The sequence below is a fragment of the Callorhinus ursinus genome, unplaced genomic scaffold (assembly GCF_003265705.2).
Source record: "Callorhinus ursinus isolate GAN/ISIS: 27379988/994484 unplaced genomic scaffold, GSC_fseal_2.0 scaffold39, whole genome shotgun sequence".
Classification (NCBI taxonomy): domain Eukaryota; kingdom Metazoa; phylum Chordata; class Mammalia; order Carnivora; family Otariidae; genus Callorhinus; species Callorhinus ursinus.
The window spans coordinates 5,645,886-5,662,594 of NW_027397101.1; the positions used below are offsets into that span (position 1 = coordinate 5,645,886).

Genomic DNA, 16,709 nt, shown 5'->3' on the forward strand with positions numbered 1-16,709 from the left:
GATGGAACTGGAGGGTGTTATGCTGAGTGAAATAAGTCAGTCAGAGAAAGACATGTATCATATGACCTCACTGATATGAGGAATTCTTAATCTCAGGAAACAAACTGAGCGTTGCTGGAGTGGTTGGGGGGTGGGAGGGATGGGGTGGCTGGGTGATAGACATTGGGGAGGGTATGTGCTATGGTGAGCGCTGTGAATTGTGCAAGACTGTTGAATCACAGATCTGTACTTCTGAAACAAATAATGCAACATATGTTAAAAAAAAAAAAAGAAAAAGAAAAAGAAGAAGATAGCAGGAGGGGAAGAATGAAGGGAAGTAAATTGGAGGGGGAGACAAACCATGAGAGATGATGGACTCTGAAAAACAAACTGAGGGTTCTAGAGGGGAGGAGGGTGAGGGGATGGGTTAGCCTGGTGATGGGTATTAAAGAGGGCACATTCTACGTGGAGCACTGGGTGTTATGCACAAAGAATGAATCATGGAACACTACATCAAGAACTAATGATGTAATGTATGGTGATTAACATAACAATAAAAAAATTTTAAAAAAATATTGGCCTGTAATTTTGTTTACTGTGTCTTTGGTTTTGATATCAGGGTAATGCTGGCCTCATAATATGAATTTGAAAGTGTTCTCTCTTCAAGTTTTTGGAAGAGTATGAGAAGAACAGGTAGTAAATCTGCTCTGAATATTTGGTGGAATTCACCAGTGAAGCTATCTGGTCCTGGACTTTTGTTTGTTGGGAGTTATTTCATTAGCCATTCAATCTCCTCACTAATAATAAGTTTATTTGGATTTTTTATTTTTTCATGATTCAGTCTTAGAAGATTATGTTTCTAGGAATTTGTCCATTTCTTCTACGCTGTCCAGATTGTTGGCATATAACTGTTCATAGCAGTCTTTTATGATCCTTTGTATTTCTGTGGTATCAGTTTTAACTCCTCTTTCATTTCTGATTTTACTTGAGCCCTCTATTTTTCTTGGTGAGTCTAGCTAGAGTTTGGGTTTTTGTTTATCTTTTCAAAGAACTAGATCTTATCTCACTGATCTTTTCTATTTTTTTTTTTTTTTTAGTTTCTATTTCATTTATCGCCACTGTAATCTTTATTATTTCATCCCTTCAACTAACTTTGGGCTTTGTTTACTATTCTTTTTCAAATTTCTTTAAGTGAAAAGTTAGACTGATATTTTTCCTGTTTCTTGAGGCCTATATCACTATAAACTTCCCTTTTAAAACTGCTTTTGCTGTATCCCATAGATTTTGCAATGTTCTATTCCATTTTTATTTGTTTAAAGGTATTTTTTCATTTCCATTTTGATTTCTTTGTTGAGCTAATAGTTGTTCAGTAGCATATTTTATAATCTCCACATTTTGATGTTTTTTTCCTTGTAATTGATTTCTAGTTTTATACCATTGTGGTCAGAAAAGATGATTCATATGATTCCAATTTTCCTAAATTCTGTGATTTGTTTTGTGGCCTAAGATGTGATATATCCTGAGAATGTTCCAGGTGTACTTGAGAAAAATGTGTATTCTGTTACTTTAGATGGAATGTTCTGTATGTATGTATTAAGTTCATCTGACCTAATGTGTCATTTTAAGGCCAATGTTTCCTTACTGATTTTTTTGGGGGGGGGGTCTGGATAATCTATGCATGGATGTAAGAAGGGTATTAAAGTCTCCTACTATTATTGCTGTCAATTTCTCCCTTTAAGTCTCTTAGTATTTGCGTTATATTTGTAGGCACTCCTATGCTGAGTGCACAAATATTTAAAAATGTTATACCTTCTTAAACTGACCCCTTTGTCACTATGTAATGCCCTTCTTTGTCCTTTATTAGTTTGTTTTAAAATCTACTTTGTCTGATATAAAGTATAGCTACAATACCTTTTTCTTTTCATTTACATGGAATATCTTTCTCCACCCCTTTACTTTCAGTCTGTGTATGTGTTTAGACATGAAGTGAGTCTTTTATAAACAATATATATAAATGAGTCTTGTTTTTTTTTTTTAAATCCATTTAGCCACTCTAGGCCTTTTGATTGGAGAATTTAATCCATCTACTTTTAAGGTAATTATTGATAAGTATGCACTTATTGTCATTTTGTTAATTGTTTCCTGGCTGTTTTTTGTAATTCCTCTCTTTCCCTTTCTTCTTCTCTTCCCTTGTGGTTTGATCACTTTCTGTAGTGTTATATTTACATTCATTTCTCATTATCTTTTGTACATGTATTAACAGGTTTTTGCTTTCTGGATACCCTGAAGTTCACATATAACAGCCTGTATATATCAGTCTATTTTATGTTGGCAGCAACTTAAGTTTGAAGGCATGCTTAAAAACTCTCATTTTCACTATCCCCTCCCCAAACATTTTATGTTTTTTTTTTTTTTTAAGATTTTATTTATTCATGACAGAGAGAGAGAGAGAGAGAGAGAGAAGCAGAGGGAGAAGCAGACTCCCAAGGAGCAGGGAGCCCGATGCGGGACTCGATCCCGGGACCCTGGGATCATGACCTGAGCCGAAGGCAGACGCTTAACCATCTGAGCCACCCAGGCGCCCAAACATTTTATGTTTTGATATCTTCTTTTACAATTCTTTATTTTGTGTATCCAACATTTATTCATAAGAACTATCAACAATATAGGAAGGAAAGTTCCTCAACCTGATAAAGATCATTAAGGAAAGACTTATATCTAACATCATACCTACTGGTAAAATATTAGATGCTTTTCCCTTAAGATCAGAAACAAGCCAAGAATGTCCACTCTCCCCACTTCCATTCAGCAATGTACTGGAAGTTTTAGGCCAAAAAAAAAAGGGCACCCAAATGCAAAAGGAAAAATTAAATTGTCTATATTGACAGATGACATGAGTGTATGTAGAAAATTCTAAGGAATTCACAAAAAACCTGCCTGAAGTAACAAACAAGGTTGCATGACGCTAGGTCAATATACAAAAAAACCAAGTGTATTTGTATTTTCATATACTGGCAATGAGCAATCCAAAACTGAAATATGAAAAACAATTCTATTCACAATAGCATCAAAAAGGAAACACTAAGAAATAAAATTAACAAAAGGGCAAGACTTGTACAATGATAATTAGAAAAAAATGCTCAAAGAAATTAAAGATCTAAACAAATGAAAAAGCATTCCATATTCATGTTATTACATTTCTCCCCCAAAAGAGATCTACAGAGTCAATGCAATTTCTATCAAAATCCAACACAGCAGGCTTTTTTGGGGAAAAAAAAAAAATGACAAGATACTAAAACTTAACATGGAAATGTAAGGAACCCAGAATAGCCAAAATAATGTGAAAAAGAATAAAAACAATGGAAGACTTTCATTACCCAATTTCAAATTTTACTACAAAGCTACCATAATTAAGACAGTGTGGTGCTGGTATAAAAATAGGCATGCAGATCACTGAAAGAGAAATGAGAGTCTAGGGATAATTAATGGTCAACTGATTTTTTTTTAAAGATTTTATTTATTTACTTGAGAGAAACTGAGAGCTTGCATGCGTATTTTGGGGGGAGGGGCAGAGGGAGAAGGAGAGTCTCAAACAGACTCTGTGCTGAGCATGGAGACTGACAAAGGGCTTGATTTCATGACCCTGAGATCCTGACCTGAGCTGAAACCAAGAGCTGGACACAACCAACTGAGCCATCCAGGTACCCCTATACCAAACTGATTTTTGATAAAAGTGGGGAAAGGTTTTTTTCAACAAATAGTGCTAGCACAACTGGATATACATGTACAAAAAAGATGAATTTGGATCCATATCTCATACCATACACAAAAGTTTATGGAAATTAATCATAAACCTAAGATATGATCCAAAAAAAGAAAAAAAATGATAAAATGGACTGCCTCAAAATTAAAACTTTTGTACTTCAAAAGATACCATGAAGAGAATGAAAAGACAAGTAACAGAATGAAAGAAATTATTTGCAAAACATGTGTCTGATAATGGGCTTCTATTCAGATATACAAAGAATGCTTACAACCCAATAATAAGACAATCAACTGTGAAAATGTGTTTAGGAAAACCTAAGTTAAAATTGGAACTGGGAAGCCATGAAAGGAGGGCTCTCACATAGACCCATTTACTGCAGCTCAACTCTCACAGTCTTCCAATGAACTTTATTCAAAACTACCCCTCCAAATTCCTCCTTTCCTCTATAAAAGGCTCCTCCCCTCCATTGTTCTCAGGATTTGCCTATGGTTCACCATAGTTTCCTTCTCTTGAACTGCAATTCCTCTGCTATTCCCAAATAAACCTGATTTTGCCGGCTGATCACTTACATTTTTCTTTTAAAAAGGTTGACATTTCATGGTGTCAGAAGTGGGATCCGAAGGCAATGAACCCTAGAGGAACTAATGACCCCTAGAGCCACATGTGGCACCCACTTGTACCCCTCATGCTCTCTGCCTGAGTTGTCTTCTTCCTTTCAGTTTGGTTAAGTCTTCTCTCAGATTCAAGCTCCCTCCTTTTGGTTGAGCTCTCCAATTTTATTGGTGATCTGTTTTCTTGAAGGTATAGTCCTTTAGTGATACTCATTTATATTCTGAATCTCTGGTTTTGAAGTATGAGAAGATCCCAATCCTCTAAATTCTCTCAAGAGGGTCCTGCTTCTGGGATCCCAGTTTTATGTTCAAAAACTACACTCCTTCGTCTTGTGCATCCTTAACTAAGTAGGACAACTTACAGATAACTTACAACTCCAATGCCCAAAAATAACCTACAGCTCCAATGGCCATCATGGGGAACCTTCAATCACCCAAACTCATATTTTTCAGAACCAAATTAGAAGACTACAGCTCTGAAATTAGACTAAATGGGATCCCTATCTTAATTGGTACCTGGAGGCTTCCAAATGTAGCCAAGATTTTAAAATCATGTCTTTACAAAATACCATTTCCAAATTAACTGAGGTGAACAATTGAAAGAAGACCCAAAATAGCTTCTAAGGCCTCTTATCCCCCTCCCTTGTGCTCTTTGTCTCTGCTGCCAGCTTCTTTTCCTCCTGTACCACCCCCATCTTCTTTATACCCTCCACTTTCTCATTCTGATCCCCTCACTGAACTTTTCTTTTTCTCAAAATTTCTCATTTCCTGCTCCCCTGAACCTATTAAAACCTGCCCCTTTAAAATCAGACCCTCTGTCGATTCAAATGCTAAACCCATAATTTCTTATGTTACCTGGACTAAAGTTGAATTACAAACCATAGTCAAAGATTTTCCCAAAGTAACTGAAGATCCCCATAGATTTGCTAAGGAAGTCAATATAGTCATTCAAACTTATCAGCCTGATTTCTCTGGTTTATACCATATGCTTGTTTGGGAAGGCCAGACCCAACACTGGATGAAAACTACCAAATGGAATGATCCCAAGAAGCCTAGAATTACAACATGGGTACAAAGAAACCCTTGCTGCCTTATATATGATCAGGCTTGGGGAATTGCAAACTGACTCCTTTTGGTAATTCTCAGGCCTTTCCTAAAGCCAGCTGATTGGAATATGATTCAGGCTTGTACCCAGAAGCCCAATGAGCCCATGCATGATTATCAGAGCCAGCTCCAAATTATCTTTAAAGAAAATTCTGGTCTTGCTTTGGATATTGAGTCCACCTGGATGGCCGTTAACTCTATGTTCATTAACAGGCTGAACTGGCATTTTTTTATTCTAGTTAAAAGGACCAGGATGGAATGAAAAAGTATCTCCAATGCAGATTGAGCTGATTTAGCAAACAAGGTCACCTACATCCTAGATGATTCAAATAAAAGAAAGACCCATAAACCCCTTCATTTGAAATCCAACAAATGAAGGATCCTAAATAAAACCAAAACCCTCCTGGACTCTGCCATTATTGCAAAAAGCCAAAATATTGGAAGAAAGACTGCTACAAGCCTAAGTGCTCCAGGCACCTTCAGCCCTCTATCCAGCCAATGTTCTCCTAATCCCCAGTGATGGAACTCCAAACTACAGGAACTATTCCAGTGCTCTCCCTTAATTGACCTGGAGAAACCACTCTCCATATGGGGAATGAATCTCTCTGTACCTACGGATACTAAAGCTACACTCCTCAGTGCTCAACTCCACTGCCATTAAACAGCCACTGCCTCAGAGTACTAAAACAGTTCAAATAGTGGGAGTCTCTAATAAATCTCAACAGGTTCCTATCTCTAAACCTATACCTTTCTGCTTAGGCCTTTAGAGATACCCAACCTTTTCTCCTTAGTTTCTCTGACCCTATTCATTTATTGGGTCAAGATTTCTTAGAAAAATATCATGCTGGGATTTTTCTTCCAAAAGGTGGAAATAATTCTAGAATTTGAGAGCAGGTGTAGGAAACAGAACGCCACAACGACCACTGGTGCATGTTCGTTCAGACTCCAAGATCTCTGAAAAAATCGAGATTGCAAGGTTAAAAATAACCCAAAAGGATCAAGAGTGAAATGCCCTCGGGATGTGTGGGGTCTGTTCTAAAGTACACAGCAGAAGATGTTTTGTAGATAGGAAGCCAGCTGTAAACAGCACACTGTGCATTCCCTTCTTTGTTCTCTTATCCTGTGTTAAGGTCCAAGTACAATGGTGTTTACAATTAATTGATCACAGCCAGTTACAGATTTCTTTACTCCTTCTGCACTCCCACTGCTTCACTTAACTAACCCTGTGTACGTAGAAGAATGTGCCTTACTAAGCCCCTGCTGTAAATCGTTATAGACCTATGTCATTGTAGAAGGTATATTAGACTATGGAAAATAAACCTCGGGGGTGCCTGGGTGGCTCTGATGGTTGAGCGTCTGCCTTCAGCTCAGGTCATGATCCCAGGGTCCTGGGATCGAGTCCCGCATCGGGCTCCCTGCTCCTTGGGAGCCTGCTTCTCCCTCTGCCTCTCTCTCTGTCTTTCATGAATAAATAAATAAAATCTTTAAAAAAAAAAAAAAAGAAAAGAAACCTCGGGGCCTCGGACCGTTAGCTCGGGGTCCCCTGTGCCTCGCTATACTGTCGTCTATTTTTCTCAGTTCCTTTGCCGCTCCAGGGCCCCAACTCTCAGAGGTCGACGAGTGGCGCCCAAACAGGGACCTGAAACCCTTATCGAGGAGTGATCGGCCAGCGATAGGAACCCTACAGAAGGTGATAAGTAGGAAAGTTTATTACAGGGTTATGGGGCAATCAAATTCGAAAGCATCAGGTTTTGCTACATTAATACATCATTTTCTTAAAGAATATGGAGCTAAAGTTAACTAAGCAGCACATAGAAAAATGTTTGGAAACAGTAGTTGAATATAATCCTTGGTTTCCAGAGGAAGGCTCCTTAGATGAGGAGACTTGGGTCCAAGTGAAAAATAATGTCTTGAAGGCTATGAGACAGGGTGAAACGATTCCCCTTGATGTCTGGCCCATTTGGGCTTTAGTACGAGTGGTGATCAATACTATGGAAACTGGGGATAAGTTATCCCCAGCTGAGGTTGCTAAAGAAACGACCAACTCTTTACATACATATGAATCAGACGATGAGACTTTAGGAAAGGCTAACACTGAAAGTAAAAAAATGTTCTTGGCTTCACAGTCCCGGCCGTCACCCATGGCCTCTCCACTTTTAACAGAAGACTCCATTGAAGATGATCAACTTCCCTCCACAGTAGATTTATTTCCTCTTAAATGATCCTCCTTAGCTCTCTCACCTCTCGAGAAGGAACTCTGAAAGCAAGGGGCTAATGATCTATTTATGGCTTTCCCCACAGACCCAACACAAGCTGCTGGTCCTGTCTATGAGGGATTAGATTTAAATGCTTTAAGGGAACTAAAGAAGGCTTGCCACTCATATGGACCCACAGCCCCTTACACTATAGAGATTTTGAAAGCTTGGGCAAGTTCTGGGGAATGGATACCTCATGATTGGCATATGGTTGCACGGGCTTGCCTTAAGCCACAGGATTTATTACAATGGAAAATGTGGTTATCGGATGCTGCCTATATGAAAGCCCGGGTGAATCGGGCTAACCCCAGCCATGCATCATATCTCTTTTGAAATGATCACTGGCTCTGGCCCTTTTTCAGATGTTCGAGAGCAGCTGGTTAACACTCAGCCTGCAGCCACAGCGCAGGTATCTGAAATCACCCTCGTAGCTTGGGGAAAGTTAAGCCCTTCAGGGGAAGTGGGGCAAAGTTATATAAGAATTGTGCAAGGCCCTACAGAATCATATACTGATTTTATTTCTCGGCTCGAAATGGCTATTGACCACCAAGTCGATAATAAACCTGCTAAAGAGCACTTGCTAAGACAGCTTGCTTTTGAAAATGCTAATGAGGACTGCCAAGCGGCCATCTGGCCACAGAGAGAAACAGGAACATTCTCGATTATCTTCGTCTATGTAGAAATATTGGCACTCTTACACATTAAGCTCAGACAGCCTCCCTTCAGCTCATGGTCCTACAAAAACAACAGGATATAAAATGTAATTGTGGGAAAACAGGAAATGTCAAGAAAGAATGCCATAAAGCCCCCCAACTTAGAGCCAATTCTCCTTTTAATACTGCCCCTAGCCACTGCCCTCGTTGTGGCAAAGGCAAACATTGGGCCAAGGAATGCAAATCCAAATTTGACAGGCAAGGTAACCCACTCCCATTAAGGTCAGGAAACGGGATGCGGGGCCACCCCCAGGCCCCGAACAACAGTGGGGGATTCAATATGTCGCCTCTCCAGCAGCAACTTCCTGCTGCGCACATAAACCCTCCGTGTTATCACTCAGTCCCGCCATCCAGGGAAGTGCCACAGTGGATTTAACCACTCCTTTTACAGTAAGTCTTCACCCTGGTCTTGGGCCTCAAAAAATACCCACGGGTTATTATGGACCTTTACCAAGAGGAACCGTGGGTCTTATGCTAGGAAGATCTAGCCTAAATCTTAAGGGAATCCAGGTGATGACTGGAGTAATAGATTCTGACTATGAGGGAGAAATAATGGTGGTCGCACAGACTTGGGTTCCTTGGACCTTTAAGGGAGGAGATAGAATTGCTCAGTTATTATAATTGCCCTATGTATAAACTGGTCAGTCCCAACAGATCAGACAAGGAGGATTTGGTAGTACTGATCCTCTCATGGTTAAATGGGCTTCATTATTAACTCAGACTGATCGTCCTTCTATGACTCTTAAAATTAGAGGAAGGACTTTCTCAGGTCTAGTAGACTCTGGAGCCGATATTTCAGTAATAGCCTCCCAGCATTGGCCTAATACCTGGCCCACGCAAGCAACCTCTAGTTCGGTAGAAGGAATAGGTTTTGTGACGGCAGAAGAAATTCGACAGACTAGTGTGCCACTTAAATGTGAGGGACCAGACGGATTAGAAGGAGTTATTCCAGCCTCTCATCTTAAATATCCCCATTAATCTTTAGGGAAGGGATCTCTTGCAACAATGGGGAGCCGAGCTAATCATCCCCCCCCCCCTCAAGTCAACCAGCTAATCAAATCATGACAAAAAAATGGGCTATAAGTCAGGACAGGGCTTAGGCAGACAATGTCAAGGAATAAAGGAGCCTATCATTGCCCAAGGACAAACTCATAAGGCTGGACTGGATTACCTTTTTTTCTAGGGGCCATTGAGGAAAGGAGGCCTGCCCCTATTAAAATAACATGGAAAACTACTTCCCCGGTTTGGACTCCTCAATGGCCCCTTCCGATAGATAATTGCAGGCCTTAGAGCAAATTGTTCAAGAGCAATTGCAGACAGGACACATGGAGCCTTTGCAATCTCCTTGGAACTCTCCTGTTTTTGTTATCAGAAAGAAATCAAGTAAGTGGAGGCTCTTAATAGACCTTGGGAATGTTAATCCCGTCATGGAGCCTCTGGGTGCCTTGCAGCCTGGGTTACCCACTCCTACAGCCATTCCCAAACAATGGCCATCGATAATAATAGATCTTAAGGACTGTTTCTATACCATAGCCATTCATCCTGAGGATAAGGAGAAATTTGCCTTTTCTATTCCCAGCACTAACAATAAAGAACCAATGAGACGATATCAATGGACAGTTTTACCACAAGGCATGACTAATTCTCCTACCATGTGTCAGTATTATGTTGGCCAGGTCCTCAGACCTGTAAGAGATCACTATCCTCGATCCTATATCATTCATTATATGGATGATATTTTGCTAGCGTCACAAACTGAAACGGAATTACAAGATGTGTATCAGACCACTTACCAACATTTGACTTCCGCCGGTCTCTTGATAGCCCTGGAGAAAATCCAAACAATTACTCCGGCTTCTTACTTAGGCACTGTGGTAGACAGAACCACAGTGAAACCTCAAACAATGCAAATTCATAGGGATACCCTCCTTACACGTAACGATTTTCAGAAACTCCTAGGAGACATTAATTGGATTCACTCTCTCCTAGGGATTCCAACTTATAAATTACAAAATTTATTTAACACTTTACAAGGTGATTCTGCTTTAGATAGTCTTCGCACTCTATCCTCAGAGGCAAAGGCCAAACTGCAGTTTATTGAGGAGCAATTAAAAATTGCCTTTGCTTACAGGGATGATGATTCTCTCCCCCTGCTCTTATTTTCCCTACCCCCCATTCTCCGACTGGTGTCATAGCACAAAAAGACAAACCGCTCAAATGGGTGACTTTACATACAAAAACTTCTCAAACTGTTGCTCCATATCTATCTTTTGTCGCTTCACTCATTCTCCAAGGATGAAAGCGCTCTATTCAAATTTTTGGTTTTGACCCAGCGCTCATTGTTTTACCTATCTCTTCCACATCTTTTAAGGAAGTCTTTCCTTTCTCTACTGATCTGCAAATATCTCTTGCTGATTATACTGGGCGCATAGGTTGCCACCATCCATCAGGTAAACTATGGGACTTCCTAAAGCGCAATGCCTGGGTTATAAATTGCGTAGTTCGTAACGCCCCAATCCCCTCAGCTCCTACATACTTTATTGATGGCTCTTCCTCTGGACGCGCTGGAGTCTGGGGCCCTGCTATTCAGTGCTCCATAAAAACCCCTTACACTTCTGCTCAACAGGTCGAACTTGCAGCTTTATCGTTCTTATTGCAGAATGTTCATTATCCTATAAATATCTATCTGATTCTGCTTATGTAGTTGGCATTGTTGCGCCTTTGGAAACAGCTCTTATTTCCATAACTCATTCTATCATTAACCCTATGCTTCAGTAATTAGAATTAGAAATTCAGTCTCGAACTCACCCTTTGCTCATTACTCATGTCCGCTCTCATTCTAACCTCCCTGGACCTCTTACACAGGGAAATCAGTCTGCTGATTTACTGGCTACTCCTATTTTTGAAACTCCACAAGCAGAACATGCCCATCTTTATACCAACACCAACCGCCTTCATTCACACTATAAAATACCCTTGCGCTCTGCCAGGCAAATAGTCTCTTCCTGTCCTGTTTGTCGACCTCTTCATTTAACTGAGCATCCGGCGGGCATCAGTCCCAGAGGCACAGCTCCTGCCTGTATTTGGCAAATGGATGTTACTCATTTTCCCCCTTTCGGATGCCTCTCATATATTCATGTCACAATAGACACCTTTTCAGGATTTCTTCATGCTACTCCTTTGACGGGGGAAAAGGCTGGGCATGTCATTTCTCATTTGCTTGAATGTTTTGCTATTATGGGGTTACCTACTTGTATCAAGACAGACAATGGCCAAGCATATACTAGCAAAAAAGTATGAGAATTCCTTGCAGAATGGCAAATACAGCATATCACAGGTATTCCTTATAATCCTCAAGAACAGGCTATAGTAGAAAGAGCGCATGCCACCATTAAAAAACAACTCTGTAAAACTATGTCTAAAAAGAAAGGGGGAATCTCCCCCCCAAGATGTCATGGCACAAACCTTATTTATTTTAAATTTTTTAAATTTACCCCAAGGAGAACCATACACTAGAGCTGACAAACATTTCTTGCCAGCCTCAATCTCAACTCAGGACGCACCCACATGGATAAAAAATAAGGAAAATAATTGGTTGCCCGGGAAATTAATTACCCAAGGCCCTGGTTATGCTTGTGTCATTCCAGATGGATCCAGTCGAGCAATTGGATACCTCTTTGGAAAGTCCAGCCCAGGACCGGCGATAAAGACAACAGAAGAGGTCTCAGCCGCTGCAGGGATTGACTACCCAGCCCCCTGTCCAAGAGATGGGGCAACACTCTCCTTGAAGAGACCTCAAAAATGAAAATTGCCCCCGAGAACACCCCCAACTTGGGGGCAACTGAAGACCCTCACTCAGAGGGTGGAGTGAGTCCTGGAGACGACCAGATCTACCAAAACCCCTGAACATTTGTTCCTGGCTATGTTAGCAGTGGTGACATGCACCTCTGCGGTAGGTGAAAAACATGCCTACTGGGCATATGTACCCATCCTCCCTTCTTGCATCTAGTTGAATGGACAGAATATGGACCTACTGTTTTTACAAATGACTCTACTCATCTCCCAGCACCTTGGTCCTCTGTACCCCCATCTAAACCAGAAGAAGGGACTCTTATGAATATCTCTTTGGGATTTGAAACATTACCCTATGCTTGAGACAGAAAAAAAATATGTCTCCCCCTTCACTGACAAACTTGGGCCCATATCCTTCCCCTGACCAAATCATACAGAACCTTGATGGGAATAATGACCGCTTTATCATTTAATTTTAGTGAGGTCAACACAACTAACACACTGGGAAAATCTGATGATCCTGTCTGTACTACAATCTCCTATAAACATTATGTTTTTGAGCCTATATACTGGTCCTGCTGCAGGGGACCCCATGGAAAAATCCTTATGTTAAATAATAGAATGGTGGTAGATTGAGGCCCACTTGGGAAGTTTTTAAATAACTGTTCTGAGAATGTGAATAGCATAATATGTGATTACATTACTAATATTAGGTGGAATCACACTGACCACGGTACTTATACCCATCATCATACTAAAGGGTTAATGGCATGGCATGAAGGAGGACTGGCATCTCCTCGGCCTCGTTTGGTAACCGATAAAGACCATGTGGGGCCGGAACAGTGGGATCTTTGGAAGCTCCCAGCTGCACTGGCATCCTTATATTTTTATGCAGGAAATTTCTCAAGGACATCTCGGTCTTCGAGTGATTATTGGTTTACTTACAATTCTTCGATATCCATACAAGCCTGTGTTCATTTACCTTATCTCATCGCAATAGGAGAAATAGAAATTAACTATACTATGAGGAGCACTGATTGTCCCAACTGCCGGTTGTATACTTGTCTTAATCGTACCATCCCTTTTAACAGCACTATGGATTCCATCCTTCTTCTCCAGGCCCGTATGGGGGTCTGGATTCCGGTAAATCTCACAAGAAGTTGGGAAGAAAACCCTGTTGAAGGTCTCTTGTCAAAAATGTTGAGTGAGTTACTTTCCCGCAGGCAACGTTTCGTATCTACACTAGTACTTGTCATTCTGAGGCTGACTGGTATTGCCACAACAGCAGCAATAGCTAGGGTAGCCCTGCAAACGTCCTTGCAGACTCAGGACTTTGTCAAAACCTGGCAAGAAAAATCACACAACCTCTGGCTCACGCAGACCAAACTGGATAAAGAATTACAATCGAAGGTTAGCGAATTGGAACAAGCTGTAAAATGGATAGGGGATCAACTTATTGACTTACAACAGCAAGTTTTTCTTAAGTGTGATTGGAATTCCAGTTCGGTCTGCATGACTCCCTATCCCTTTAATGCTTCCAAACACACTTGAGAACAAATTAAATATCACTTACAAGACATCCGTGGTAATTTATCCCTAGACATTCAGACTTTTAAAAATGCCCTCCCAAAAACTCAATATGGACAACTAGCCTCTGATATCACTCATGCTCTAGATGGTCTGGATCCCCGGGGATGTATCTGGATCCCCGGCAGGGTATCACCCATAGTTTTAGTGGCTCACTTTTCACAATTTTAATATGTTGCCTTATATTTCTCATAAGGTACTGTACTCTCAAAAAACGAGTGAATGCCCAAAACCTCCATCACAGAGTGCTTACGGCAATGGCTGTTTTGAAAAAAGAAAGGGGGAGCTGTAGGAAACAGAATGCCACAACGACCACTGGTGCATGTTCGTTCAGACTCCGAGATCTCTGAGAAAAATCGAGATTGCAGGGTTAAAAATAACCCAAAAGGATCAAGAGTGAAATGCCCTCGGGATGTGTGGGGTCTGTTCTAAAGTACACAGCAGAAGATGTTTTGTAGATAGGAAGCCAGCTGTAAACAGCACACTGTGCATTCCCTTCTTTGTTCTCTTATCCTGTGTTAAGGTCCGAGTACAATGGTGTTTACAATTAATTGATCACAGCCAGTTACAGATTTCTTTACTCCTTCTGCACTCCCACTGCTTCACTTAACTAACCCTGTGTACGTGGAAGAATGTGCCTTACTAAGCCCCTGCTGTAAATCATTATAAACCTATGTCATTGTAGAAGGTATATTAGACTATGGAAAATAAACCTTGGGGCCTCGGGCCGTTAGCTCGGGGTCCCTGGTGCCTCGCTATACTGTCGTCTCTTTTTCTCAGTTCCTTCGCCACCCCAGGTCCCTGGCTCTCAGAGGTCGACAAGCAGGAACCAAAATAGCTAACTAGATAAGTCAAATGACCCTTCAATATCTCTTATTTGCTCCATCCCTGATATCAATGTATCTATTCCAAGGACACTAATCATTTGTCCCTAATGGATCAGCTACAATCCTCTCTACGGCAAAAATCCCCAACTGATATTCACAGAATCCACAGTGCACCTTCTGTTAAAGATCCAAACAGATTCTTCAAAATCTCTCCCCAGAATTAACCAATACCCTAATAAAGAGGCCCTTTAAGACATTAAGCCAATAATAGAAGGCTATAAGACCCAGGGCCTCATTATCCCCTGCACAAGGCACTGCAACACCATTTTACCTGTGAAATAACCAAATGGCCATGGATGGAGGCTCATGAGGACCTCCAAGCCATAAACAATATTGTCATTGCTTTGCCACTCTATTGTCCCCAATCCCACCTTATTTGCTTCCATCCCTGAGAGCAAATTTTCTTCCATGATTGATTTATGTAGTGTTTTCTTCCGTATCCCAGTAAATAAAACTAGTAAATATCTTTTTGCCTTTACTTGGGAAGAACAGCAATATACCTGGACAGTAATACCCCAGAGTTTCATGGAAAGCCCTTTTTTCTTACAAGCTTTAAAGACTGACCCAGATGATATCAAGTTCCCTGGAGACTCCTCTTAAATATGTGGATGATTTACTTCTCTGCTCCTCTTCCCAAGCTCTTCACAAGAAGATAGCATCCATCTGCTAAAACTCCAAGCCAAAAAGGGATAGAAAGTCTCTTTTAAAAAATTAAAATTTGTTCAAACTTAAATTTGATACTTAGGACATTTAACCTTAGAACAAGGACTGCATCTAAGATCACACAGGCTTCATGGCACCCTGAACTTCTCAAAGCCCAAAACCAAACATCAGCTGTGAGGTTTTCTCAGGTTGGCAGGCTACTGTTGCAACTGGATCCCAAACTTTTCCCTTATGGCCCAACCCTTATAAACCTTGTTTAAAAACTTCTAAACCTAGGAAGATTGAGATGACATGATTTTTCAAATCTTAAAAGATCTGGTTTAATAACCATCACCCAACCCTTGGACACCCCAATTATCAACCCCCTTTCTTTGTTGTATATGAAAAAGGGAATGCCCTTAGGGTACTCACCCAAAAACATAAGGATCACCACCAACCCACAGGATATTAGAGACAACAACTAAATCCTGTAGCCCAGGGATATCCCCGTTCCTCATAGCTATACCTGCTACTGGCCTTCTTATAAAGGCCACTGAGGGAATAATCATGGGATCCCCTTTAACCATCTTTGTGCCACATGTTGTCAAAGCTCTTCTTAACTCTCATGATACTCAACATCTTTCATTAAGCCATTTCACTTCCTATGAAATCAGCGTGTTAACTGCCCCTTAGATCACTCTTGTTCACTGTAGTTACTTTAATCCTGCTAATCTTCTCCCCTCCTCTACTGATGAAAGCCCCAACAACTGCTAAATACTAACAAATCACCTTCTGACCCACATGATGATTTACAGAAAACTTCAGATAACACTGACTTTTCATGGTTCACCAATGGATCTTATCTGAAAGATGAAAATGGTAAATATTGTGCTGAGTATGCAATACCAACTTTTGAAATAATTGAAGCAGCACCTTTGCCTTTGGCTATTTCAGCCCATCAAGCCAAATTATATGCACTCTTTAGGCCTGTATCCTAGACAAGGGCAAAATTGCAACATTTGCACTGAGGGTAGACATGTCTTTGGAGTGGCTCATGATTTTGGAATGTTATATAAACAACGTGGCTTTTTTACTTCCAACAGAGATAAAATTAAAAACGGGCCTTACCTTCAGTAATTATTGGATGCCATATTCTTACCTGCTGCTTTGGCTATTATTAAGGTCCAGGGGGCATTCTAAGCTTGACTCTCTGAAAGGTCAAGGAAATCACCTCATTGACATTTCCCAAAAAATGCTACCCTCAAAGGGTCCAAAAGTCGAACCTCTGTTATGGTCCAAAGGAACTCACCTCCAGAGGGTAGCCTGGAGAAACTGACTACAGACACCAACAATCAGCACCAGAAAAGGAAAAA

At 40.7% G+C, this 16,709-nt stretch overlaps 1 protein-coding gene across 12 annotated transcripts in view; it reads right to left on the bottom strand.

The window, feature by feature from the left end:
- Window positions 1-16,709, bottom strand: part of FANCC (FA complementation group C) — a 302,041-nt gene that overhangs the window by 275,612 nt on the left and 9,720 nt on the right. The window contains exon 1 of one of the 12 annotated variants that reach the window (XM_073880709.1): window positions 10,222-10,240. The exons of the other annotated variants lie outside the window; for them this stretch is intronic. The gene's annotated coding sequence lies outside the window, so the exon portion shown is untranslated. Of the gene's footprint in view, window positions 1-10,221; window positions 10,241-16,709 lie in introns of those variants that run through there. 12 annotated transcript variants of the gene reach the window in all.